General features: G+C 39.3%; 1 long non-coding RNA gene across 2 annotated transcripts in view; it reads left to right on the top strand.

The window, feature by feature from the left end:
* Positions 1–24797, top strand: part of LOC123839791 (uncharacterized) — a 105359-nt gene that overhangs the window by 71936 nt on the left and 8626 nt on the right. The window contains exons 3-5 of one of the 2 annotated variants that reach the window (XR_010409981.1): positions 1361–1511; positions 20363–20528; positions 22417–22637. This is a non-coding gene — a long non-coding RNA (uncharacterized LOC123839791). The remainder of the gene's footprint in view (positions 1–1360; positions 1512–20362; positions 20529–22416; positions 22638–24797) is intronic. The other variant, XR_006789747.3, reaches the window with a different exon arrangement.

Here is a 24797-nt window from a genome sequence, read left to right as displayed (position 1 = left end):
CTTTCATGATCAGGGTTTTTTGTTATTATAGATTATTTTACGTCTTCCTATTCTTAGTCATAAGCACTGCTAATATTGAATTGTTTGCCTGAAGCAACATGGTAAAAAAGATTATTGCCCTAAAGCTAAATTGAAACAAATTCTCTCTCCTGAAGAATCTCTGAAGTTTCTTGTTACCATGGTGTACTTTGGTTTTGGGGTGGTTTTCTTTTCCTTCTTTGTTTTGTTTAAATGATTCATAGAAGTTTTCCAGTGGCTGAGGTGGTATTATTTCCTGTTATTGAGGTAGGGTATGAAATGATTTCTTTTTTTTTTTTTAATAAATGTTTGTAAGTTTTTAATGTGGATTAAACTCCCTCGATATTTTTTACAGAGAAAAAAATGAAAGAAGAAGTTATTAACATTGGAAAATAGGCTATCTCAATTACACAGTTACTTTTTCCCAATGGTTTTCTTAATATTTATGTGTTAACATCATAATGACTCAATACAATTTATACAATATGGAACCATTATTGTGAAAAAAAAAAAGACCCATTAAAATAATATCTCCATCCTACAGACAGACTCAGAACACCATAATGGCTCAGGGGGAGCCAAATATAGGATTACATGATAGGCCAGAAGCTGTGTCATGGTCTACCAGGCCAGGTAAGTAATACACATTTTGCAGAAGAGCCAAGTAAATAGTTACAGAAACAGGAAAGTCTCTGTATAGTAAATGTGCACTCAGGCAATTATTAAAATATGGATTATGGAAGATTCTCTTTTCTCCTTTTCTCTAGGCTTACCCTTTTAATAAGAACAAAAGTAAATCAAACGTGTGTGCACAAAGACACAGAATACATTCTAATAACTTCAGGGACTCTGTTTTAATCGACTAAAGGGATATATTTCAGAGTGGAGAAATGACATCTTGAGACCCCTTCATTCTATCTGGGTGTTACGGCTGGTACAGGCCTATGTCAGGCAAGCCTAAGAACAATACGTGCTATTCTGAGGCCTGGATATTAGAGTGCAGCAATAACTAGCTTGCAGGGCTTCAAAGCAGAAACGATTTCAACCTTAATAACCCCTGTGGCATTTTTCAATTTTCCAGGCTGCCAGTCAAATGAATGCATGTCTGGAAAGGAGAGGAGACAAGAAAGGGAAAAGATTAACCTCTGAGATCCATGATATAAGCTCCATTGGCTAAAATTGGTCGTGTGTTAGAAAACAAACATGGGTAGGGATAGACTTCCCCAAACACTGAGCGCAAGTGTTCCGAGCTAAGATTCTGGGACAGAAACCGGGATCTTTAGGGTTGCCTGGCTGAAACAATCTTGGAATGTTAATCATTCTTAGTTCCTTCTTCCTCTAGGTTGAAAGGAACTCAGCAGTCTCCTGATCTTCAAACCAATTAGCTCAAGAGATGTTCTTCAGAAACCTGTGCTAAAAGGCTCCCAGAAAACTCAGACCTGCCACTGCCTAACCTGCTGGCTCTCAGCTGAAGTGAGCAAACAGAACTCATGGTATGGCGCCTTCCTCATACACACGCTACAGCCTTTCCCTGGGCTTCCTTTATCTACTGGGAAATTAGGAGTCTTCTCCTAATTTCTTCCTCTTCTCTTAGGAGAAGAACTCCTAATTAAGGATGTCTCTAAGAAAGCTAAGATTACTTCTAGTGCTGAAAAAGGGGGAAATATGAATTATATGCAGAATGAAAATGCTCAAAAAAAGAAGCCATTGTGCCAATTGATGACTCACCACGTCTTGACTTATTTCTTGCATTCCCAGGTATCAAACACTTCCAAGTTTTCTTTCAAAGTGTTCTTGAACCTCCGCTTTTCCATCAGTGTTCCTCCTTAAACCTTTGTGCAAGCACTAGGTATTCCAAACATAAGACAAGAAATCACTCATTTCTGGAGTAATGAAGGGTTTTTGAAAGCAAGAGGGGAAACCATGAGGGAAAGTCTATTGATTCTTTCAGAAATCACCAGTGCCAGCCCTCGTGCCACCATGATATTGCCAAGGGGCTGCTTAACCTGATCTGATCCCTTTTCATGAATTCATCTATTTACCTATTCATTTATTCGTTCAATAAATGTGTCCCATAGATATTATGTGCAGAATCCTGTGACAGACATTAAAGAGAAATAAAAGGTAAATGAAGTCCAAAAACATACACGTTGCTAAGAGTCTGCCCCATCTTTAATTAATTTCTTGTCTGATTAACTACAAGTGTCCCACCCCAGTATCCCTCTAATCCACTGTCCACACTGCCCCCAGGCCAGCGATACTTTCAAATGCAGCTCTGCTGTGACATCCTCTATTTAAAACTATCATGGTCCTCCCTTACTGCAAGATGAAGACTAACATTCTTAAGATAGTGCACAAGGTCTGCAGAAATCTTGGCCTTGTCTTAATCTTCAGCCTTATCTTGCACCCTTCTTCCTTTACACACTGAGCTTCTTTCATTCTGGCCTTATTATTTTTTTAAATAAACTTTTAATTGGGAATAATGTTAGATTTGCATAAAAGTTGCATAGAGAGTAGAGAGTTCCCATATACTGCTCACTCAGTTTCCGTTTCCCCTAACATTATCATCTTCCATTACTGCAATGTTTGTCAAACCTTAGAAACCTTTAACATTACCATTAGTACATTGCTATTAACTAAACTCCATGCATTATTCAGATTTCATCAGTTTTTCCATTAATGTCCTTTTTTTCTTCCTGGGCCCAATCAACCTGGCCTTCTTTTAAATTTTTATCCCATTACACAGTCCTTATGTATTCCCACTGCATTGCTTACAACAGGGTCTTTTATCCTCACTCCTTGCCCCAGTCCTCTTTGTTGTGTGGTTTCTACTCATCATTCCAATCTTAGCTCAAAAGCAGTCACTTCTTCAGAGAAGCCTCTCTCAGGTCTGAGTCCACGGCTGGGTCCTGTGTGACATGCCTCCATACAACCACTCCTTTGCAGCACTTTCCTCAGTCTGTCATTATACCTTCCTTGATGTGATTATTTAATTTCATCCTTATTTGCAACTAGACTCTAAGGGCCATGAAGGTGGAAAGCCTCTGTTTTTCCTAATCATTGTACCCCAAGACTTAGCATGGTATATGGCATATAGTAGGTACTAAAGAAATGTGTGGAGTTAATAAACAAATGAAGAATAAATGAATGAAAGAGAGAGTTGGGGGTGCCTGGGTGGCTCAGTCAGTTAAGCATCAGACTCTTGATTTTGGCTCAAGTCATGGTCTCAGGGTCCTGAGATCAAGCCCCAAGCTCTCTTTCTCTCTAAAATAAATAAATCTTTGAAAAAAGAAAGAAAGAAAGAAAGAGTTAAGTGATTAACAGGAGAACATCAAAATGAGAGAGAAAACACAGACAATCACAGGACCTCAAAAGAGAGAAAGATCAAAGTGAGAGTCAGAATTATAGGAAGACTTCATGGCAATAGAGAGTGGGACTTTACCTGGTCCTTTCATTCATGCAATTAATAATTACTGAGCACCTACTAAATGTCAAGCCCTCAAAGTGATTTGTTCACTTCAAGCAAGGAAATGATATAATCAGTAATCAGTGTGACATGTTATAAAAAATAATGGAGCAATATGGAGAATGGATTGGAGCAGAAAGGACCTAAAAAAATGGGAGGAAAAAAAAAAAAAGAAGGTAATCCACCTAAGAAGTACTAGGACTTGAACTAATGCAGAAGTGGTGAAGATAAAGAAATATTGAGGAAGACAATTCAACAAGGATTTGAAGATAACAAATAATGGAATAAGAAACTCTCAGTAGGTGAAATGGCAGCAAGAATAAGTTATTAGTTAAAAATTAGCATGGACACTTGGAATACAGTGAGAATACTTCAACCAGGTTGAAGACAAGGCTCATGATGGAAGCAATGGGATAGAGACTTGGGTACTTGAATTCTGCTTTTGAAAAGTCAAGGACATTGGATTTTATTATACTAGTAATGAGTCATTAAGCAATAATGATGATGAAAGTGAAATATAAGATGAAGAGAATTGAGACCAAGGAAGGTACATTGAGAGGCTGCTGAAGCTCAGATTGAAGCAATCTGAGCACTGCTTTAGAGTGCGAGCATTAGAAATATAGAAGTGGCATATCTACAATACTTTTTTAAAGATTGACTTATAAGTACCCAAATCAGCATCCAATGTAGTATCTAGTACAGATACTATATCCTCAATAGTTTTAGTTGTCTTACTCTTCATTATGGAGAAAACATCCTGGAAGACTAGTATATTTGAGTATCCATAATATTCATTGAGAACCTTTTATATGACAAGTACATGGAACATACCAAAAAAATGTACACATGGGGTCCTCCTTTGAACAATCTTTTTCACTCTTTCAGGAGAAATGAATACATGCAATATACTTCTGTGGTCCTCATCCTCCAAGATGGCCCCAGGGATCTCCACCCCCTGGCATTGGTACACTGTGTAGTCCCTCCAACACCGTATGAGGGTTTTTCTGTGAGACCAGTGGCATAGAGCAGAAGTGGTGGGTTATCATAGTCCAGGGTACTTTAGAAAAGACTGCAGCTCTGTTTTGGCTTTCTCTCAGGTCTCTCATTCTGGGGAAAGCCAGCTGCTATGTCTTGAGGACTTTCAGGCCACATGTGAGGAGGCAATGTGGCAAAGAAGGGAGGCCTCTGGACAACAAACAGTGAGGAACTGAGGCCTGCCAACAACCACATGAGTGAGCTTCGAAATGGATTCTCCACTCCCAGTCAAGACTTGATGTGACTGCAGCTGTCGCAACAGCTTGACTGCAGCTTGAGACCATGAGCCAGAACCATCCAGCTAAGCTGCTCCCCATTTCCTGTGCCTTAGAAACTGTGAGAGCTAATAAATGTTTGTTGTTTCAAACTGCTTACTTTTGGGATAATTTGTTACACAGCAATGGATAACTAAGACAACTTCATGCTACTAAACATTGAAAACTACCAAAAAAAAAAAAAAAAAGATCATATTTCCATCTTTATCCTAGCTGCTAAGAAGTACAATCTAAATATTATTCTTGATTTGGGCTGCTTTCCTCAGTCTGGAGTTGGTGATTTTTCCTTCTTCCTCCTCCCTTTATTTTTTGGTTCCCATCATTTATCTTCTGTCCACTGATTTTGGTTTTATTTTACCTACTCATTTATTGTAAAGCTCCTACAGACTTTTTTTGGAAATAGATGCAGGATGAAACAATAAAGTAAAAATAGTAGACACCAGCTAGGATTCCATCAACCATCAGAGAGATCACAGTTTCCTTGGAGTGAAAAGAGAGCAAGTCCTATGACATGGTCTAATACTAGTGTCCAACCATGTAGAGATTGTTATTAGAATTCCACAAAAAGGGATACCAGAAAGGTTGTGTTTTAAGTCAAGTTCCCCGGAAGCAAACCTTGAGATAGGATTTGCATTATGAAAGTACTCTCAAAATAAAGGGCTAAGGGAAGAAGGAAAGCAGGACAGGGAAGGGGGAGGAAGCCAAGCCAGGGTAATATTTCAAAGTCTCACAGATGATGGCTTCAACCTGATCCTGCATGGGAAATCTGGAATGCACCGAGGCAGAGGAGATGCGCTTCCATACTTGTACACCAGTCACCCGCTGGCCAAATGCCCCTGAAGGATAGGTAAGTGCCCGGGCACTCCAGCTGTCTGCAGAAGCTCTTGAGCATGCAGGCAAAGTGGTTCCAGTAGCCTGAGGGAAGTCCTGCAAAGAAGAAAGCAGGTGTCCGTGGTCAGAAGGAAGAGCACACTGAAACCAACAGAGAACACAGAAATGGTGAAGAGATGTGAGACCATCTGCATAGAGTATGAAGGTCTGCTCTTTAGAGAAAGTTCCTTTCAAGGAGATGGCTCTTCACCTGTACCGACCCTTACAGGAGAGGGAAAATTAGGCTAGACATGAAGGAGAAAGTATTTTAAAGAATCTAAATGGGAGAACTAACCAATTACAAAACTAGCAGAACCTCTCAGGCACTCTAGAATGATTTGGTATTATAACTTTGACTCTTAATTCTATTTCTAATCTTGATGAGGGATTTTGAACCCATCTCTTATTTAGGTTATTAAAACACAATCATTTGTCTTTGGAAAAGAGATAGGGAGAGGTTAAAAAACAAAAACAAAAACAAAAAACTCATGCTTCTGCCAAGCCGTTGCAATGCTAGTTTTTATCCATTCTGGTTCTAAAATACAAATACATCATAAAACTCTGACCTCAACCTTGAATAAAAAGAAATCCTGGTGAAAGAGGATGAGGCCACACAAGTGTTTTAAGACTTTCTCTTCTAGGGGCACCTGGGTGGCTCAGTTGGTTAAGCGTCTGCCTTCGGCTCAGGTCCTGGGATCGAGCCCCGAGTTGGCCTCCCTGCTCAGTGGGGAGTCTGCTTCTCCCTCTCCCTCTACCACTCTCCCTCTCTCTCCCTCTCTCTCTCTCTGTCAAATAAATAAATAAAATCTTTAAAAAAAGAAAAAAGTCTCTCTCTTCTATTATTATTCCTAGGTTGCTGAAATTTGGAAATCATTTCAAGTACAGGCTATTTACTGTCTCTCTCTCTCTCTCTCTCTCATTCTCCCTCTCTCTTTTCTTTTTTTAAAATTTATCACTGACAAGCCACATGCTGTAATAGCTTTTCCTCCTATATACGCTTTAGGATATAGTCTAACTTTATCTGGAGTTGAGCATAAAGGCATAAATCATTAAGTCCCTGCTTGCCTGATCAAGAGCCTATCTTTCAGAAAAATCAGGCGTCCAGGAACTGCGTGCGGTTCACAGCAGCTCTATTTTCTGGCCCTCCATCAGGGTTGCAGACACCTCTCCCCAAGGATTCATCAGCCACCAAACAAAGAGGAAGGCAGGTCAATGACACCAAAATCTGCAGCTTCAGCAGCTTCTGAAGTTCCTGACCAGAAAAATAAAAGAAAAAGAAAAAGAAAGAGAGGGAGAGAATGAAAAAAAGAAAAATACAATCTCAAAGGAACTTTAACAAATGGTCTCAGAATTCATAGGCTACATTCTGGAAAGGAGACTTTCAAAACCCAATAACAAGCAAGTTTCTGTTGCTATAATGATGGGCTACCAACCAGCCTGGAGAGTTACCAGTCATTATTGTTTTATTAGCTAGAGTCCAGTTTTGTGTGCTATTCTATCATTTTGACAAAAGGATTTCTTCATGATACCTTTTATCATGTTGTCATGACTTCAATGTGAATCAGCCATACTGAGAGATTCACATCCAGAGGACATAGGCACTACTTTCCGGTTGAATATTTCTCTTTCAATTTGTCCTCAGATACCCTTGTACTTTGGCAACACCAATTTATACCACAAAATGAAAGAAATTTATACCACAAATGATTTATCCTACCCAATTTATACCACAAAATGATAGATCAATCCAGAACAGGAACCACTGCATTGAGGGTGATTGTTCATTTTATAGGTGAGATGCTGAGACTCCAAGGGGTTAAATAAACCTGCTCAAGACCACACCAAACCTATAGTAGAAGCTCAGACACCTGTCTCTCCATCCAAAGCTTTTCCAGTTATATCACAGTGTATCTGAAAAGGTTGGAGACAAATCTAAACTCCAAAGTGGTGGTGTATGAGATTTAAAGATTCTTTTGAGGGTGAGACACAACCCAATGAAACTTGGGTAGATGAAAGGCAAAACTCTATTACTTGGACTCCAAATGGGAGAAGTCTGCCAGGTAGGGCCACATAGGCAACTGGATGGAAGAAGAAGAACAGCAGGCTGGAGATGGAGGAGGGAGCATAAGTAAGGCAGGTAGGGTGGGGTTAGCTAGGTTTTTTGAGCTTCCTGTGGATTGGATAATTTGAATGATTCCTCGTGTTCCAGGGCATAGGGGCTGCCCTAGGTGGTGTCTGGTGTCTGGCCTGCGATTGGGGTGGATGCACAGTAGCCCAAGTGTGGGGGTTCCATAAGGGTTGAGATGTGGACTTAACTAGTTGTTCTTCTTTGAAAAGGGAAACTGACCAGCCTTTAGCCATGGACTTTAAACTGGGCAAAGACAGCATCTCCAAAAAATTATATTACAAGTGGTTATGAATAAATAGTGTTAGCCCTAGGCTAAACCGCAAAAGCCCTCGTAGAAGCAGCTGTGAAGAAAAAATAAATTAAACAATATCATTAAGAATCAAAAGACCCCGGGGTGGAATCCCTCTGCCACTCATTTGCTATGTGACTTTAGGCAAGTTATCTAACTTCCTCTGTATCTCAGGCTCTTCATCTCTGCATTGACAATTTACAGAACTTATTTCACAGGGTTATTGTGGAGAGTCAACGTAATAATATATATTTAACAAATACATGTATTTCGTGTGTTTACATAAAATACAAGGAATTTTGTCCCTAATCACAGGCACTGTACAAATGTAAGGATATCAAAAAATTTTTAAAGGACCACAGTCTTATCACTACATAGATGCACATGCCTTCTACTCTCAGGGAGTGTCTTTTTACCAGTAAATAGAGCTATAAATTGTGGATTCTTGATATAATAGATCAAGATAGTTCCTTCCAATCTGTTATGTTCTATTGCCTCAAAATAATAAACTGCCAAGACAATATCATGCATCATATTAGTGGCAGATTATTCAGTGAAACTACCAAGGAAAAGAACTCATGGGTCACAAACAGACTCCAGCTTTCATCCTTTGTTATCTCATCCTTGTTTGTAGAGTATTGAGTTGTACAAAGTAAGAAAAATCTTAACTTACAATAATCAGAAAAAAGATGTGATTCATGAAAACAATACAAATTTTTGGAAACACAACACTTTCAAATTATCGGGGTAAAGGCAAGATAAAAATAAATCATTTTGGACTGATAAGGACTCTTTTGGGGGCAAAGATTTATAAGGGGGATCAAAGAATGGGAGTGTGAATATAAAACACTGAGAATTCTTTTCCAGACACTCAGAATTATGATGATTCTCCGTTCTTTTTTCTCAGGAAGCACAGATGTTTTGATATCAATAAAAGAGACTTCAATTGGCCTTACTACTGATTCTTTCCCATTAAAGTCTCTTCCCGCATCAGAAATGGGTGGTAGAGAAGATCCTCAAGGAAGGAAAGACCCACTAGTTATAACCCTTACATTCTCTCACATGTCCAAAAAGAACTTTCCAGAAAGAACTCAAGTTTCCAAGAGCTATAGCTGCTTTTTTTTTTTTTTTTTTTTTTTTTTGCCTTTCTCCACAGGGATAAGACACAGGTGAATTATTCAACTACATATTTTTTCCAAGCATTATAGTGTGTACTTTTAAAATGCTTATAAAACAATGGCTTGCATAGTTCAGTTCCAGAAGAATATCACAAATAATGAAGCCCAGCCCAAACAGAAATTTCCAGTTGTTACTTACAAATCCTAGATATCTAAGGGCATCCACTTACAAGCACATTAAAGCTCTTATAATGTGTTTTCTCATCTATTCTGTACCTTAAATCCTGTGGGGACCTCTTACTACTGTAGTACAAGTGGATCTAATATCTTACCACTAACCTGTCTTCCAAGAACTCCCCTCCTGTATCAGTGGCAAGAACTAGGACCACACACCCACCACAAATCAGCCACTGGTGAGGGGAATTAGACCACAACATTTGGCTTAAAGGAGTCAGGAGTTACTGCTGAATCACATGAAAAAGGGCAGGCACTGGACACGTCCTTCTAAAATGCCATTGGGTAAGAACCCAGCAGGGGGTGTGAGCACTACCATTTCTTGAGTACTGCATGTAGCATTTTAAATACAGTATCTTCTTTAATCCTCCAGTGCCCATGAGGTGTTTGTTACTATCTTCATGTTACATTTGAGAAAACAGTTGCCGAAAGGAGAGAACATGCCCAATATGCTCAATGTCACACCACTATTCATAGTGGAACCACAAACTATAGCTAGGTTTGTCTGATTCCAAAACCTCTGCAATGACCCAGTGTGCTGAACTTTGAAGTAAGAACTTGGGCAGCTATCATTTCTGTTGGATCATCATAATGAGTTGCTGTTGAATCATCGATTGTTTTCCTTGCAAGTTCTCGACAAATAACAGAGGCAAGGTACTAAGCTTAGATCCCTTTTAGTTATCCCCAAACCAACTCAGTCAGATTCACCTACGTTGAGATTGCTCGACAAAATGGCCATGCGGAAGAAGAGAGAGAACCAGAGGCTTGCCACAACGTGCTAAGAACAATGGAGTTATTAGGAGGTGATACCAAAATATCATCGATTCCCTGGAGAAAATGTTCCTGTTCTGATCCTCACATGCTGATACTACAGATGGACCCAGCTTAGCTGAGGCATGCTCTGTGCTTCAGCTGTTTACTTAAGCAGCACCGGGGTTCTCAGAAACAGTTGCTATGCCAACCAGCCCTAGGACTATATATACATTCATGACCGACCGGGGCTTATTCTTAGGGCTTTGTTACCTCTCTTTCAAAAGTTTGAATCTCTTATTGCTAAACTGCTTGCATGCAAGCATTACAGCCTCTGATAGACAGCTTCCTTTTCTCCAGCAGGTGAAAAATTCAAGTGGCGGTTTGCAGCCTATGCTGGGCAACCCTTTGACATCATGCTTTTGTAGTCAGGGACCAGACTGCTCTATCTGCCCCAACCTCTGAAGATGCGCTGTTTAAATGATAAAGGGCAGTGCCTTTTGTCATCCATTATTATCTGTCATCTGTGCGCATGACCATAGAAGTTCTCAGAGGAGGAAGTAAAGCATGCTTTTTGAGGTGCTGTGATTATCGTGCTTTTTAAATTTCTTCACCTCATTTTTAATGGGACACATTTAGGAATAGCGTCAGCCAACAAATTTGGCCAATCAATCCATCTCAGGTCTCCTGCTAGAGCTGCATTTAAATAAACCTGTAATGTTGAAAGCTGAAGAGAGAAAGCTCTTTAATTACCTTTTCTCCTGTTAATGTTACTTTGATGGCTTTTGTTCAAATGCATCTGAATTTTCAGTCTGTTTATTTTATAATTATTGGATGACTACATGCAGCACTGCCATTTCAATTAGATTTTTGATGGCTGATAAAACCATTGTTGACAGGGAGTGCGCAAATGAATTTGGGGAAACCAGATTAGTGATGTTTGTGTTGTCGCACTTAAATAAAACGAAATGTCCTGGTAGCAGTGTGATCAAATCTGAAAATTTTGTTATAAAGAAAGAAAAAGCAGCTCTGTGAGAAATCAGGTTTTTAACAGAGAAGCTGTTTCCTGTTGAGACATTTTAAATCCTTAAGTGTGCAGCCACTTCTTCAAACAGATTATAAAACCAAAAAACAATCATATAATCTCTTCTAACAAGAGGTTTGCAGCTAGACAGATTGCTTTAAAGGAGAAAGAAGTAGAAAGAAATTCAAGATCTAAATACCGATAATACATGCTAAATCCATTTGAATTGATAAGGTAGAGGAAGCATGGTGATAAAGCTTAAGGGGTTAAGTAAGACTTTATGTTCACCCAAGAGATCAATACCTAGGGAAGAAGAAAACTTGGAAATGTTTCCATCTCCAATTAACAACTGAAATATACATGGCAGATGAGGCAAAGCAGAAAGACAAGCTATTTCCCCAGGAACAGACCCTGCTCAAGCAGGGCTCAGGCTCGCTTTGTTATCGATGTAACAACTGTGCGAATGACAATCTTTAAGTGCTAAAATATTTGCAAAAAAGAATGGAAATCTGCTGTTTCTCTCAAGTCATTAAAGCAAAGCCAGAGAGTTGAAACAAAACAGAACCATGTGTAGTTGGCCACACTGAACGGAAACTAACATTATGCAGATGCCTTAGCAGCCATGCTTCATGTTCAGTGCTGTGCCCACAGCAACCCAGCCGCCCAGTTTGGAACGTGTCATCCATGCAGCTGGTCAAAGGGTAGAGCTGGGATCAGAACTCAGGGGTAACTCCAATGCTTGTGCTCTTGGCCATTTGGCAGTGGCAGGTTATCTAGTTTGATTTCATCTTGTACAACATTCACTTATTGAATCAGTCTACTGTGTTCTGCTCCTTACCATCCTCATCCTCAATCAGCAGAATCCAGAACCTGACACCTGCCTTCACCAGGAAAGCTCAACCAGGGCTGGAAGTGAGCATGCAGCACCACCTTACCATCGATATATTCACCTGGCCTAATGTTAAATGTCTTAACAAAACCTAAAATGGTTGGCTACACTTCTGAACGTTCATTGAGATGTTCTGAAATAATAGAACAATTCCAGCTAACAACTACATAGTGCTTGCTATATGTCAGACCCTTTTCTAAAATTATTACTGTATAGATACCTCATTTAATCAACTCAACTACCTGAAAATTTAGGTACTCTCATTTCCATCCCCTCACTCTCACAGATAGGGAACAAGGGGGCAGACAGATCTCTCACCTCCTAAGTGAAAGAGCCAGATTCTGACTTAGGCATTCTTACTCCAGAGTCTACACTCTTACCTGACAATATTTACTGAGCCTGCAAGGATAATGGAGGGTGCATATGATCATGCATCATGCACACTTAAGTGGTGCTTGCATCTGTAGTAAAACAAAATTGCTTTTCTATTACCTGTTGTTTTTCATGATTACCATGACTGATAGTTGGCCTGATAAGAATTTGTTTCTAATTGTTATTAAATGTATAGAATTGCTAACATTTCTATATCCCAAATTTATGAATAATATATTTGTACCCAGTTTCACAAGTACATTGCTTATATTCTCTACTTTCACACCAAAGGAAACAGCTCTATAAAAATAACACCTGCTTGTAAAGTTTTCTATAGCTACCTTCCAAATGTATACAGCATTGCTTTTGGTCCTCCCAGCAAATCCACGAAGTAATATAGGTGTTATTTTCTCAGAAAAAAGGACAAAGAACTAGGCATGGGAAAATCAAAGACAATAGTCACCAGGATCTGTTCTGGAAAATATAAGAAGGAGGGAAAACAATGGAACAGTGACCGAAAAAATTCAAGCTGGCTTGCGCATACCATTCTGTTCTGCTGAACAGAAATGATGGTTTATCCTGGAGAGGCTAGGCAGAAGCCTGTTAGCCAACAAATCATAAGATTGTGTTCTGTATGCCATACCATGGGCTAGATAAGGAGCTAGATAAGGAGGAGAAACCAAACTCTCTAAACTTAAAGAGCTTCCAATTTGAAGAAGAGACAGATGTATGTAAGTCAATATAAATGAGAACAAGGTTTCATATCGCTCCAACTTATTTCCTGGGGAGACACTTGAAAATGGTCACCACCTTCCAACTTTTTGAATCCTTTCACTCCAGTAGATGACTAGCATGTGATTAATACTAAAGAAATTATTAAATTATTATTGAGAAAAGAATAAATAGCATAATAAGGTCGCTGAAAGGATCTTGGAACGGATAGAAAAAGCTTTGTTTTGATGAGTACAATAATGCTGTAGTTTGAGGAGCCATTGTAATCCAGTTGCCGCTGCAAGTTAGAAGCCATTTTAAAAGTTTCCATTGTGTTGGGGGCGCTTGGGTGGCTCAGTCAGTTAAGTGTCCAACTCTGGATTTCGGCTCAGGTCACGAACTCAGGGTCCTGGGATTGAGCCCCACAATGAGGTCCTTGCTCAGCACAGAGTCTGCTTATCCTTCTCCCTCCCCCACACTTGCTCTCTCCCTCTCTCTGTCCCTCAAATAATAAGATTTAAAAAAAAAAAGTTTCCATTGTGTTAACTCAAGACCAAGGTCTGAAATGAAAATTATTGATGGAGTTCAACAGTGGCATGTGCTTAGCCAGCAAGTCTAAGAAATCAGGAAGAGGAAGGACTATGCCATTATGGTTTCTTATTCAGCAATAAAACAAGGTAGAGAATAGGAAGGTTTTATAATGATAAAAATTCCATATGGTATTTTGAATATGAAGATAACTGCCTTTCCCTGTTATAATCTTAGTTGCATATTTTTATACTGGTGGTAGGTATGGTTTATTCATGTACTCTCTTACTTGACCCCTTCCTCCCACCCCGAGTCTCAATAAACATCACACATTTACAATCACAGAACAGAACAAAACAAACCCGGATGGACTGGGTTAGGGTGTCCATATGAGACCTATCTGGGGAAAAGAAAGAGAGCTGGCTTTTATCAACATGTTACAATGGAACAGACATCCCACCAAGAGTACCCAGAAGCTAGGCCAAGGGGGTTATTTTATGGGTCAGACTAAAATAGCTGCTTTTCTGCTTTTAATTTCAATTACCTCTGACAGCCTACCTCAACACAGCCTACAAATGAACCATGATTCAGAGACTGAGGTGTAAAAAGTTACACATCTTGTCAGAATTGTGTTTAGTACAGATAGAGTTTAAAGTCTTACTATTCAGTAGTGGCCTTAAGACAGCATGCCATTTTCTCTGGATGTCTATTTCTCCACTGTAAAAGAGGGGATCGAATTGGGAAAAGATATACACTATACACTCCAAGGAGATCAGCTAAAGCTGTGATGCGGGGCACAGGGGCATGCCTAAATAGTCCACAACAGAGTGCATTTCATTGATGTGATTCACTCAAACTATTCTCTTATCATGGAATGAAGGGGGTCTGTCCAGTAAACAATATTATTGTTTAATACTCAGAACACTTAGTTCGCTGTAGTATTACTAGCATTTTGTTTATTAAAAAATATGCTTTTTTGCTTCTTCCCAAATATAGTAGTTTGTTCACCTTGAATTTTCGGAAGGAAGAAGGATGGGGAATATTCCAAAGGAAGAAAGATAGCTTATATTCTGTTTCAAGTCAGTTTCATCTTTTAAGCCTCACATTGCATTTCATCTTAAGTCTTGCATGACATATTGGTAATCAAACTGCAAAACAACTATGGGAAAAAAAAATCAAATCACCTCCTTTCTTTCTTCTCTTACCTCTTTTTTATAGGAGATGGGGGGAGAAGAAAAGAGAGGAAAGGGAGGGAGAGGAAAAGTTTTTCCAGATTTCAAAGGATCACATCCAAATGAAAGGTCTTGCCATTCTTCCCTTTAAGCAGTCAGAGTTTGGAGTCGAGCTCTTCTTGAGGGCACGTTTCTTGCCCTCCTCCTCTGAACTGATTGCACCTGTGTAATCTCTCCACTCAGCTCTGTTTTCTTAGTGCGCCCTCTGCCCTCAGCATCTCTGCTGTGATTGCTCTGGACTCCTTGGCTCCCTCCAAGCTACCTCTGCTCCCCCGTTTTCCTCCTCCTCCATTTCGGTAACCCCTTCTATGCCCCCCCCACACACCCCCGCACCCCTGTGATCTTTCTGGCCTCTGCAGCGTTTCCTATGATCACTCTCCTTGGTTTTTCTCTGTGTTTTCTCTGCCCTCTCTGGCTTTCTCAGCTTTCTTTAGAATTCAGAAAACCTCAAAAGGTTCAGAGATTAATTTCAGTTTGGATAAGCACCCAAACTTGTGAGTGCTTATGCGGATTCTTTACTGAAACTCCTTGGATCTAAAATCTCACTGGGAAGGCCTGCCTTATAAAAGTTCAAGTACTTGAAGTTTTATCAAGAGAATAATTTCCCCTCAAACACTGGCCTTTCTACTTCTTATTTTGGGTAAGGTAAAAAGACAATGGCCATTGTTCACTGTGCACAGTTTATCTTTCATTTGACATGGGCTATGCATGATTAGAAAACCCAGTAGGGCTCTCAGAGAGGACGTAAAAAGGTGGTTTTTTTTTTTTTTTTTAATTCATTCAGTAAAGATTTATTGGATGCCTACTATGTGCTGGAAATGCAAAAAGCTGGACTTTACTTCAATCTCCATAATTCCAGATTTACTCTTCATAAATATATTTTACAGATTGTATATTTCGTGTGACCTTAAATTAGACTAGAAATGTCAAAAATATTACTGCATAAGTCTCCCTACCACTCTTGTTTCACTGTCTAGAATTTAATTTAAAGATTAGATATTATTACTTACTTCCTGTTACCTTATAATGTGTATTTCTATTATCCCCATCACAGAGCAGCTTAGGTGCTTTTAAATCAAAACTCTTCATTGACTCTCCCTTTCTGGGTCAAATCCATACCATCAAGAACAAAAGATGAATGGGATAGCAAAGGTAATTCCTTTTGCTTGATGTTCCCATTCAGTATTGAGTACATTTCTTTGTTTAACTCTCTTTTCTTTTACATTTCTCAGGAAAATTGGAAAACTGAATCTTTATAGTCAACATTAAGCCAGATTGTGTAATCTGAAAATATTTGAAATGTTGAGGCAAAGGATAAGCTCTATCTTTTATCCTACTAATATTTGGGCATTTGCTCTTCTATCCTTGTTACGAGAGTCCCAAACCAATGCTTCATGGGCCGTTGTCCACCAAAAGATGTGTCTGATTTGCCTGTAAAATATTTTAAAATTTGTATATGAATTTTCACACAGTCTGCTAATCTCCACTTTGCCATACTCTCCTTTCTCCAGTAATATCTATTGTCACATTCTTGTTACACTTCACATGTTGATATGCTCACCTAATTCCATGGGCATTTGGATTTATGATTCTTGAATATAAAATTGGACCCAAGTGGGAGGTGAGATATGGAGGGACATGAGCTTTTGATAATAGCTCAAAACATCCTAATACTAGGTTTGGTTGAAATGCAGTAAGAAAATGCAAAGTTTGGTTAAGGCTCACTCTCCCACACCTTCTTCATATGGATGAATAAATAGGATGACCTAAAGGAAGGAAGCCATTCTATTTTCTTGGTCCTTCCCAAGAGAGCTTTCTGCAGTGTTGGGGATGAGTAAGCCTGCATACTTAGAAGAATGCTCTCCTTTAGTAGACACTCGCAGGGATACGCACATTGTCTCAAATACGAGGATGCTGCTTTCCAGTGCTCAAGGATCAGGAAAATAATACTTATAATCTCTTAAATCAAATTGCATGGATTCTCAGACTGTGTTTTATGGTGTGGTAAGGTAATGTCTGAGGAAAACGGGCAGTGGAATTACAAAAATTTGTCCTTTTCCTCAATTTTGGCAGGATCCTACCTACATAGAAAGTGTCACTGACACTTGCAAATTCGTTGAGGAGATCAAGGACGGGAAATAAGTTGAACCTAGCCTGGATGTGATACTTCTTGACTTGCTCTGTGTAGCCCCCTCACTTGAATTCTATATCAGGATCTTAAATTATGTTTCTGTTTTGGAAGAGGACAGGGTCGTGTGCACTAGAGGATTATCTTTGCCCAGATCGAGGTTTAGCGTTTGCCATCAGCTCTCGGGAAGTAATCTTTGAACCCTTGGAATGTCGTCTCTGATATGAATGTCTTTGTTCATCAGCGGGATTTGAGCCACACTAGATAGGCTATGCTAACTAACAAAGTGATTTATGGTGGAAAGCCTTGTTCCACATGGTATCAGCTAGGGCTGGAGACTAAGGTTAGCTGCACAAATGGTCAACCATGTCTTTGTGACCAAGCCCCAATAAAATTCTGGCCACCCAGAATCGAGTAAGCTTCTCTGGTTGGCAATACTTCATGTGTATTGCCACACATTGTTGTTGAGAGAAACAGACGCAGTCCTCCCACAACTCCACTGGGAGAAAACCAGAAGTGCCATGCCTAGTCTTTCCTCCGTTAATTTTATTTGCATCCTTTCACTGAAACAAACCCTAAGTATAACAGCTTTTCTGAGTTCTATGAGTCCATCTAGTGAATTATTGAACTTGGGGATGATTTGGGGAACTTAGAACTTGCATTTGGTGTCAGAAGTGAGGGTGGTCTTGGGGACTCCTGAAAATGCAGGTGGAGGTGGGTAGAGGGATGGGGGAGAATATGGAAGTCTCCAGAATGTCTGCAGTGGCTTTCTGAGGGTTTTGTCCCCACAAAATGCCACTGTTGTCAGAAGGTAGAGTGTCCTCAGACTTTCAGTCCTTATCCAGCTCACAGAAAGGGGTCTGGGGGATCCGCAAAAGGTAGCCCAAGTTTCTAAGCAACAACACATAGATTCTTCTCCATCTCTCTAACCTGGGCTCCACTAAGAGAAAAAAGGAAAGCCAGCCAACTCATCTTTCTTTCCTATTCAGCATCTTATTCAGTAAATTTTTCTAAACCTGCTTCTCAATATCTCATTAAGGAAAAAGATAATTACAATATTAACATCTTGCTTCCCAACACTTAGTGAAGTCACCAGCATTTAACTTCACACTTAAAAGAAATGGGTACCAATGTATCTGACACCTATTATTCAAATGCAAATCTCATAGTGATGCTGAAAACTCAGTTTCTTTTCATTTCTGACTACGAAGAACAGATGGCATTTTCCGTGTACTGATCTAAAATTGCCCGTGGGACTGGAGGAAAAAATACAGGTATGTGTCTAGATCCACCTTAGAAAATAACAAATTATATTTGGAAAATATACATCTAGACTAATTCCACTTGTGATACTAATAACATGCTGCCAAACACCGGGAAAGCTTTTTCAGTACCTAGCACTTCCCTTTTTAGTATAAAGCTACAAGTCCTAGAGCAGGAATATAGGGTGCCCAATGGCATACACCCACTGTTTCCTCTTTCCCAGTACATGGTCCATACAGTAAGTGGGGAACACGGGGTGGCTACTGGTTCCTATTCCAAGTACTTAGGAGGGATTGCCAAGTACCTGTCACCATGCCAAGCACATACATTATCTCCTTTAATCTTCCAACAGCCCTGGAGAGAGAAGGTGTTTTTCTCCCCATTTTCGGAGACGAGGAATCCAAAGTGTAGAGAGGCTAAAGGGTCTGCCCAAGATCACAAAGGTGGCGACAGCCAAATCCACATTCCAACCCAGCTCTGTCCACCTAAAAACATTTTTTTAATCGCTACACATTCGGAGTTCTGGTTAATTATAGCCTCCGATTAGAGCAATTTATCCTATATATCATTAATGGATTGCTAATTTTCAAAGAATTAAAGTCTAGTAAAATACCCCAAAGACTAAAAGTACTAAAATTATACAGAATATAATCAAATTTTTCTTGGACATTTCAGATGATACTTTAAACCCTTGTAATGTCTCAGGTGCATCATCCTGCAGAAGACTGATAGTGCTAATGAAGTGTAGGTCAAAAGAATAACAGATAAATTAGCTTCCACTTACACATAATCACTATCCTAATTCTCATAAATACTTTTGTGGAGTTCATGATGTAGTGATCTAACTTTTTTTTTTTTCAACTCAAGTTAACAAATCTTTATCTAGAGCTTTCTTTGTGCCAAGCCCTGTGGTAAGCTCTGGGCAGCAGTAATAAGTGTGATATAATGCCCGTCTTTAAGGAGGACACATTCTGACTTTGGAACACTACATTATCCGCCTTGCAATAGCATTACCTTGTCAATATTTAATTGGCTGTAAGTGGAATATTAACAGCAGCAGATCTACATTTTAAAAAGTTACCATTGGTATGTCCACTGATGTTGTAAGATGGCTAAATACTACTTTTCTCTTCTTTTCTTCTTTATGCTATCTTCTATAATGAGCTGTAACTCCCATGTCCCCCAACGCTTTTTTGGAAACTCTCCCCCATACACAGACACACACAAACACACACACACATACACATACCCCTTAGTAAACGATTCATTTGGTGTCTGTGTGTTGTTTGTGGTATTATCTGGCATCTACCGCTGGTGCATATTCACAGGAATTTTACAAAAATCTCTCCTATGACTCTTGGGAGGGAAGGGAAGCAGGGAACAAAGGCAGAAGGAAGGGAGGTAAGGAGCATAACCTTCCCTTTGGCAGATGTCTGGGAAAAGGAGACTTTTTATGAGATCACTGCATCAAAGGGAAGTAAGAAGTTTCCAGGCTGCCAGTCACAAAGCCACCAAAAACTCACTTTTAATGAAAAAAGAAACTGTTAACTCCTGCACTGTTGTAAAATACTTACCAAAGACACCTTCCCTGCTAAGTGCCATTCATTTCAGGAGTGAAATGCTGTAACAGAGAAAAATGCCCAGGGCAACTGGGAACCAGAGAAGGAGGGAAGTGTGTGGTTCAACTGTCCCTGTAGGGGAGGGAAAGCAAAGCGTCTCTTTCCTTGACAGCTAACCCACTTAACTACTGTGCAGTCAGCCCTATTTGGCACCAGTGAAAATTCAGCCTTCCAGCAGATTCCCTGCCATCTGCCTTATGACTACCAGTCTACAGTCAACACACCTTGAATGCTTAAAATCCGCAATGCTCCCAAGGGCTGCCTTTTGGGGGCAATTACAGGATCCATGGAAAGAAAATCTTTACTTTCCCACTTGGCTTGGGTTTCCAAATTTAGTCAAAATTCTGGAAGAGAATGTTCAGATAAACATTATTCCCTGATTTTTTTTTTCCTTCACCTTGGTGCTTTTTTAGTACCCATAGCCAGCAGCCATGGAAGCTGAGAGAGTGACAAATGGCCATTGGGAAGACTTGAGTCTCCAGAAAATCAGCAGAGATGTTATTCAACTGACAAGGCAAAAAAAGGAGAAATGAAAACAGAAACAAAATAAGCTCAGTTTTGGCCCCAGGGCTCTACCAGGTATCTGCCAATTTATTCACCCTGAAATCTGAAGAGATTACAGATGGAAACATTTTCTTTTTTTTTTTTTTTATTATTTCTTTACTTTATTGGGACTTTAGTGGTTACTATTTGAAAGTTTCCTTCTACAGGGCTAAGAAAGAAGCTAAGACAATTGCTCAAAATCTGTAGAGGGAAGTGGGAAATTTTTAGCGTTTACTCACTTAGATCACTGGAGTATATGTCTCAGTAAAGCCAAGTACAGCACTTCCAAAATGTATCCGTCTTCCTCAAGGAAAAAAGGTGCAGACATGTTTGATTTTTTTTTCTTTGTACACATTTTTTTTTCCATGGGATTGAATATAACCAAAAAACATCTTCCTGCTCCATTTGGGTCCTCACTGTGATCAAAGTTAAATGATTTACGCACTAGTCCAGTTGAGGACCTAGAATATTAGATAATTGTTTGATAGCTTTACGGTGTGAAAAGTCTGGGGGACAGTGGTATGGATGTTACAAATAGTTTTTTGATGTCAGGTTAGCATCATCCTTCCCACGGTTTTCTTTTTCCTCTTGATTCCCCAGTAATTTTTATCTACTTCCCCTTGGTAAATGCTTCTGCTTAAGCTGGATTAATAAACTCCTTTAACCTCTTCAATTCAGATCCACATTTATCAGATTCATAGCTATACTCATTTTCCTAGGCATATACTTAAAGTGATCATCAGCTCAGATATAAGTAATGACGGAACAACTGTATTTTTCAATACAGTATGTAAAAATACACTAAAGCTGAAACAAAAGTTTCCCAGTTAAAATAGGAAGTGACCTAGTTTCAACCAAAAATATATTCACATCATACTGCACCTATGTTCCAAGGACGGTTTGCTAATTTCGTAGAGACATTTAAAATGCGGTATGTTATTCTATAGCATCTTAACATGGATTTCAGTCACTTCCATTCAGAATGAAACTTAGATTAACTCTACAATCAATACTCATCTTCCATTCTTTTTTAGATTTTTTGGAGACAAGAATTATTTCTCTACGTTGCAAATAAGAGTCTTACTTGCTTAAGAATTTCTACCCTGTCAGAATCAGGATCAAAAGGCACATGCGTGGCAACTTTTTTTTTTTTTAACCGAAAAATGAGTGAATGATCCCAAACGCACCGCTTGCACTTAGCAACTTTCAATTGAGTGCTGGAGCCACAAACAGTGTTTCCCCAGCCTCGCGATCCCTGTTGCATCTGTTGGGATGCTCTCATTAGCAGTTCCCAGAAGCTGGGCATAAGTTCCACAGAAGGGACTGATGCTTTGAACTCAATAGGTTTCTTCAGGGTAAAATTTTACACCAGGGCTCCAATTAGAACCTAAGGCTGATTACTTGCATTTAGAGGCCTCCTGTCTAAATCCTAGCTCTCTTCATCACTAGATCGATGTTTCTCCACTAGATGATTGATTGTGAGAGCATTTCAGAGGTTTCCCCCTTAGAGGTCTACTTCCTATTACTTTTTAGGAAACTCTGATGGACTTTGCTTTAGTAAACCAAGAAAATGACTGTGAGTGTGAGCCTCGATTTATAACCCAACAGTACCCCTTACCATTAGTGTCAGCTTGAGCGAGTTGCTAATCCCCTCAAAGTCTTAGTTTCCTTATACATTGAACGTAAATACTTAACAGTACTGGCTTTAAGGAGTTGCTTTGATCATTAACTCATCTGTAAAAACATGACAATACTATAGTAAGCTCTCAAAATATGAGATGTTATAAGCTATTATTATGCATATTATATGTATATATTATTAGTTCTTTCTGGTTCACTGGAGTCTCATCAGAGTATAACACAAATTATAACATAATCTAACATGATCTTGAAAATCTCACTAAAGTAGTATGTACTCTCTCAGGTGCAGAGCCTTGAAAAGAAACAACATCTTCAGCAAACTGTCACTGCCCTATTGATACCCTTCTGTGCGTCACTTACCGCGTGCAAACACCTGCAACTCTCTGCGTAAGGATTTTCATCTGGCAGTGGGAGCACCCTCAGCCTGTGGTGGAGGTCAACCAGAAGTCTGGAGAGTTAATGTCTCTCAGAATCCTCAACCAATGACAAACAAGGAGTTGAAAGGTAAATATCACTGCTTCTTTGGCCATCAGTCAGGATAAATTAGATGTGTTCTCACTGTCTCCCGGAGTTCCCTTGAGGGGCTGAGCTGGATATCCTCAGATAACTGGCACAGAACATACCTTTTATTGTCTTCATTCCCTTTCCTGATTTACATCTCCACTCTCCCAGTATTTCCTGGGATGAAACCCCCCACCCCCAAATACGTTATTTAGATTTGAATGCTCGTGTCAGAGTCAGCTTCTGGGGAATTCAAACTAAGACACCTTTAGATAAATCCGTTATAGCCGTGTTTTCATTCAGTGAATATGGAAACAAATTGTTCCTTTTTGGCTGAGGACGTGGTAGTATAACTGACTTGATTTAGAGACTGTATACTATGTATATGTGTACGTAAGTCTGTGTGTATGTATTCTTAGAGTTGAAATGATAGTGGAGCTCAACAGTGTGGTTCTGCCTTCCCATTCCAAATTCCAGAAGTTTCTTCATTCCTCTGAAAGTTTCACCTAGAATATGGGTCTTAGATCTTCCTCTTCTATTCCCTTCCTGAAAATTTCACTTCAAATCAGTAGCTGGGGCAGCCCAGGCAGGTAGTTTTGCATGAGGAAGGAGGGAAGCCACAGCAACAGCGCATGGGGAATTAGGTAATAAGTAGGATGAGAACAGTTGAGGTTCAAAAAAGGAAACAGGGCGCCAGGGTGGCTCAGTCGTTAAGCGTCTGCCTTCGGCTCAGGTCATGATCCCTGGGTCCTGGGATCGAGCCCCGCATCGGGCTCCCTGCTCTGCGGGAAGCCTGCTTCTCCCTCTCCCACTCCCCTTGCTTGTGTTCCTGCTCTCACTATGTCTCTCTCTGTCAAATAAATAAATAAATAAATCTTTAAAAAAAAAAAAAAAGGAAACAGAGGTCATCTTGAAGGGGCTCCTACTGGTCAAATCTGAGACAATTTAAGCATCAAAAGAAATAATATAGTAACAAATTATAACCATTGAACAAAATATAAATCTGTGAGTTCATTCCAACATTAACTAATTAAATTTGATGAAAAACAGGATATCTACAAATTTTGAAGTACCTCCCACACAAAACACTTAATTACAAAGAGAAAAAGAGTAACATTACTGTGGAGAAACTTGGCAGACACTGCCTTACTCAAGTGATCAAACTCAATATCATCAGTAATAGGACAAATCAAAATTGTGCACAACCACAAGGCGAAGATGCAATAAAAAGCCACCACTGTGATATTCCTGCTGAAGATGATAACTGGAAAAAAATCATGAAGAAATATTTATAAAACATAAAACTGAAAGACATTCCACAAAATAACTGACATTCAAAAATATTAAAAAAACAAAGAAGTGGAGCAAGAACTGATGAACTTTTCTAGACTGAAGGGGACTAAAAGATATGACAACAAAAGGCAAAACATAATTCTTCTTGGACTCTTCCTATAATGGACATAATGGGTCTAGAGATCAAATGGTAGCAATGTTAATGTCCTGATTTTGATGGATACAATTTGGTTACAGGGTATATAGGAAATACACACAAAAATATGGCAGTCACTTACTCTCAAATGGTGCCGGGGTGGGGGGGGGGAAGTATATTTGCACTATTCTTAAAATGTTTCTGTAAACTGAATTTTTTTCTCTTTTAGTACTCAGAGAAAATACCTACAGCTACTGATATCTAGAGACTCCCCCCAAAAAGTCAATAAACTGCCAGAAGACCCCAGTCAATAAGCTCTACCAACAAAACACAGGTTTCATCAGATTTTCAGTGCCTCACACTAAAGTATGAATAATCAACCAAATATCATCAAACTTTTGAGGAAGACTTACAACATGCCAAAACAAACAAGTAGAAAGAAGAAAAAACATACATAGGAAAAAGCAGTGCTTCATTTTTTTGTTTCTTTTTTGTTGTTGTTGTTGTTGTTGTTTTTTTAACAATTTTATGGAACATTCACAGGGTTGCCACAAAGTCCCCACATGCAATAGCTACCGTTTTTTGAATGAGCTTTTCCATTTTCAAGACAAATTTTGATTCTCTCCATGTTCTTCTAGACACACTCTCCCATGTTGATAGTTGAAAATTTACTAAAGCAATACCCAATAGCTATTTTTAAGGAACTTGATAGAGCTAAAAATCATGAATCAAAC

The sequence above is a fragment of the Mirounga angustirostris genome, unplaced genomic scaffold (genome assembly GCF_029215605.1).
Source record: "Mirounga angustirostris isolate CCGP_5_RB_7025 unplaced genomic scaffold, mMirAng1.0.hap1 SCAF_3, whole genome shotgun sequence".
In the NCBI taxonomy this organism is placed as follows: Eukaryota; Metazoa; Chordata; class Mammalia; order Carnivora; family Phocidae; genus Mirounga; species Mirounga angustirostris.
Note: the sequence above shows the minus strand (reverse complement) of the source record. Positions and strands in the feature narration are given on the sequence as shown.